Here is a 5000-nt window from a genome sequence, read left to right on the forward strand (position 1 = left end):
AAGGAACATAAACCAGACAGAACTAAATAAGTATTTTTCTCTGACATATCCACTCTGATACACTCTGTATTAACATTATTTATACATAATTGTCTGTAAGTGTACCACCGTTCACCATACTTCTAAGTGACTAATAATAGTTCTATTGACATTGGTACAATTCGGTGAAGTTGTATGCGAGAATATAATTAATTGCGTAGATTTCGGAGCAAAGATTGATATTATATCTACTTTATAGGACAAGTAGGATGATAAACCGCAACTGCGGCGAGATTCGAACACCGAATATATATGTATATATATATATTTAGAGAGAGAGAGAGAGAGAGAGAGAGAGAGAGAGAGAGAGAGAGAGAGAGAGAGAGAGAGAGAGAGAGAGAGAGAGAGGTTAGCTGAGTTAGAGGTTAAAATAACCATCTAAGGGATAGAAGTATTCATTATACTACCGGTATATTACCTATGTTTAACCATGGACATACATACGCAAGCATATTATGCTCGTAAATTATAGGTAAAGACAAGAATAAATGTGAGTTTAGCAAGAATCAAAATTTAAAGAAAACAGAACATGGAGAAATATTGATGAACAACAATTCTTACTTCAACTATTAGATGGAATGCAATCTACTCGTATTGAATTAATAAATGATAAATGATTATTTATGTAAGTCAATTGTTGTTCATCAATATTTCTCCATTTTGTTTTCTTTAAATTTATATGTTCCTGCAAAGATATGCTAAAAACACCACCTATTTTTCAAAGCAAAGCATGTAAAGTTTACTCTCATATCACTAAACCAACGGAATGTTTGGTATTCATAGATGTGCCATTAGTAATACAGCTGACGAATCTAACTATGAATTAAAACCTGTTAACATATTCTGTTCTCTAAGAACTTATCAAAGTTCTAAGGCGTCTGCTGGCATAAAAGGAATGAAATATTGTTTCTGGAATTATCACTTATCGATTAATAAAATGCCCGGCTTTCACAAACGCAAAATAAATCCTCATTATCTCTCTCGCCACTTTGTTATTATTTGGACTAAAAGTTGATTAGAGCATCTTCTCGTGTAGATATTGGATTCCATGATAAATGATCTTCAATTTCAAAGGTGTCCATTTTGAATCCCAAACCAGCAATATTTGTTACTATGAATGAGAAGAAATCTTTGTAAAATATCATTTTGTTTAATAGCTTGACATAAGATGGACTGAAGTGGTGCAAGTTGTAACTCACTGTCATGAAAGATTTCTAGGAAACCCCATTACAATAATTAACACTGACAACAATTCAACGATACTTTATTACAATGGTGTAAGCGTTGCAAGTTTCCAATGTGTGCCCTTGGTTTAATATATTTGATTTTGACAGGATGTTGTGAATAATGGTGAGGAAATTCTACTTAGCCATCATAAATAATAAACCATAAATATATTGTAGTTTTGAAATAAATAGACAGAACATCCTGTAGATTTTGACTAGATAGAGGCGTCCTAGAAATATCGACTGGAAAAGAAGCAGCTTACAGATTTCAGATGAATAGTGGTATTGTGTAGATATCGGTTGAATAGAAACAGCCTATATATGTCGCCATATTCAGAGAAATATTCAGCATGTAAACTTGTAGATGTCGACTAGAGGAGGATAATATACCAAGATTGGTTGAATAGATGTAGTATTTGTATATTAAAATGATAGAAAAAGCCTATAGATGTCAGCTGAAAAGAAAGATTCAGTAGATAAATCATGAGTGGATAAAGAAATTCTATTTATGGAGGCCAAACAAATATGCACAATATTTTAAAGTTATCGGTTGAGGTTACATAGAGAAGGGAAATTATTGTCTCAATTGTTGTGCGGGATCTAAATTCGAACATCTCTGTCAGGAGTTCAAATCGCTTGAATAAAATTTTCATCTTTAATGACATTAGGAACTCTACTAAAGCCAAGAAAGTTGTAAAGGAAAATATATAAATATATCTATTTTTGTTGAATAGTGACTAGATAGACAGATATGTATATATATATATGAGAGATCGTTAGCCACTACACACATTTTTCTCTCCTTTTTTCTCTCCTTGTTTTTTCTGTGTCCCTTTCTGTAGAAGAGCGTAGGCTCGAAACATAAAATACCTTTTCTATTCTTGAGCGTTATACTAATACATCTGTTTGTTTTGTACACCACCTGCCTTCGTCTTTTGTTTTTTTCGTAAATTCTTCCTATATATATATATATATATATATATATATATTATATATATATATATATATATATATATATACATATATATTGTGACTGAGAGAGAGAGAGAGAGAGAGGTGGGGAGAGAGACGGATGATGTTGCAATGCGTTGATGAGTGTCTTCGTACCATCAGTAGAGTGGCTTTTAACAATAGAAATTAATAGTATAATGTTGGATAATAAAAATATTTAAGTAATAAACGATTAAATATCCACATATAATGTTATCTAATATCATAAGTTTATCTGTTTCCAACATATTATTTACACCTGATTTCTCGATGTATCTAGGGAAACACTCTATTTCAGTGTCTTGTATGTAGGTAACCGAGTGGGAGTATGTTCTTTTTTATGAACATTATCAACATAATTGACGTGAAAATGGTTTCTTTCACGATTCAAAATCTAATTACACATTTGTTTATCATACTTCGATATCATTACAATTAATCAATGTTTGTCAATATTATGTTATTGTGTAACGTTCGTAAAGATTTATCGTTAATGCCTTTATAATATTTAGAGTATTCTCCTCATCTGTAGAGAGAAAACTCTTTTTAATTTTATAACCGTACTACATTTCAATCAGTTTGATCTCCAGACGTCATCAGGTTTCTAGTTCCAAGATATTTATACGGTATCTGACTGCAGTCAAACTAAAAAGCTATATTTCTAATCTTAGGGTAATCTGTTTCTGTATCATGCTACAATCTTACGCTATTCTAATTTATATTTCTCTAAAGTTAACCATATTAATCTGATATCAGTACTAAGTTTATTTTCTGTACTTTCAGTTTATTTTTTGTACTTTCAGTTTCAAGATCTATACAAGTATACCCATTCTTGGGTATACTTAATTCGCTAAATGGGCAATTTTTAAAATTATAGTGTTGTTCTTTTATGTGATGTAGATACCCTGAAATTTCTCTGAAAGTCACTTCTTGCGATAAAGAAGTTCGGTGTGACCGCTATTTTGTGCTCAAGAATGCTTTTCTTTGCTTTTTTTTCTATTTGTATTTGCTTGGTTCAAAACAGAGGATGTGCCTATAACATTCACATATCTTCGACAGCAGTGAATTCGATACAGTTTATATAGGAATTACGCTTGGACAGCTGTAAATCGATGGCTGCAAGGGAAAAAAATCGGGAAAATTTCTAGAGGAGAGATGTTTTAGGGTGGCCCGACAAATAAGTGCAGTGTTTGGTATCGAAAACATTAATATGTAATGAGAGAAGGAAAAGGGCTGTAATTGAGGGTGTCTGAGTGAATGTGGTACAAAACTATCCATTCCAAGGAGCGGATACAAGTGTGGTAATGGTACAAAAAGAAGCAGTACTACGGATAGCACGCTTGTGAGAGAGAGAGAGAGAGAGAGAGAGAGCGGGGAGTTGAGCGTGCTGGTGAGTGAGTTAATTTCAATAAGTCTGGGAAGCCTTTGGAGACGGAGAAGCGGCGTACGTTTTGTGTATGGCATAGCAGTAACACCACTCCGAATACGGGAAGACTATTTCGTTATGGTTGTCATCTGAATTTTGTTGTTAGTAGTTGTTGAGGCTAAAATATTTTCTGAATCTCATATGAGTGGCTGGATATTTGTTATTCAGGAATGCTTTTCAAGCAACTCTTCTGTGTAAATTGCTAGTAACCGGTGTTGTATATATATATATATATATATATATATATATATATATATATATGTATAAAAATTAGAGATAAAACCACTATTATGCAATTCAAACGATGATAGACATAAACCAAAACATAAATAACAAATAAAAAATATTTTTATAAAACATAACTAAATCACAAAAAGTATCAAAATGAATAATACTGAATTTTATTTGTATCTTCGAAACTGATGAATTCATGGAGTCGCTACTCGGAGTTTGTTGGCTTATGTGAGCTTTATTTATATCCCCTAAATGATTACACAGAGCGAAAATCTTTGATCAGCGATAAAGCAAATAATTTTAGGATTTGACCGAAAATTATGCACACACGCATACAGGCTCACGCACACATACAATATGCATACATCGAGATATACATATATGCATGCGTGAATTTGTGTAGACATATATTTACACGCACGTATTCATGCGTTTGTATTTTACCAGATTTAACTGTCATGTCAGGCAAAGAGTCTATTTTGTAATCTTTTCTATTCTGTTTTAAAATTTATTCCATTTAGTTAAACTTGCCAGTTATTTGTGGTTTAGTTAAAAAGACAACACACGTTGAAAAAATCAGAATGACAGTTATTGATTTCTGTGATTTTTTTTTTACACTCTGCATTAAAATGCGCAATCAATCAGCTTCTTCATATTCCAGTTTGAATGACTGTATTAATTTATGATTCAAACAGAATCTTGCAACACAACGCAATAGCATTCAATGTCAATATTCCCAAGACACGATAAAAGACAACATGGAAATCACACACACCATGATTGGCACAGATATTAGAGTTATATGTAACAATATTCTATGTAGAAATAAATACGGTGGACAATTCTAAATTGGGATCAGCGATACGTGAAGATATTCCTTTACTTGTTGTTATTCGTTTAGTTAAAATGGTGAACTGGCAGAATTGTTAGTATGCTGGACAAAATGTATGACACCTTTTCATCTTCCAGTCGTTCAACTTTGCTTTTCGTCATTTCGGAGTCGACAAAACAAGTACCAGAAGAGAACTGGGGTCGGTGTAATCGAGTAGATCCCTTCCCAAATATTACAGGTTTTGAACTTACAG

General features: G+C 32.5%; 1 protein-coding gene across 3 annotated transcripts in view; it reads right to left on the minus strand.

Annotated features, from left to right (window-relative positions):
• LOC115211947 overlaps nucleotides 1-5000 on the minus strand; it is a 1127226-nt gene that overhangs the window by 708067 nt on the left and 414159 nt on the right. The window lies entirely within an intron of this gene.

Source organism: Octopus sinensis, linkage group LG5 (genome assembly GCF_006345805.1).
Source record: "Octopus sinensis linkage group LG5, ASM634580v1, whole genome shotgun sequence".
Taxonomy (NCBI): Eukaryota; Metazoa; Mollusca; class Cephalopoda; order Octopoda; family Octopodidae; genus Octopus; species Octopus sinensis.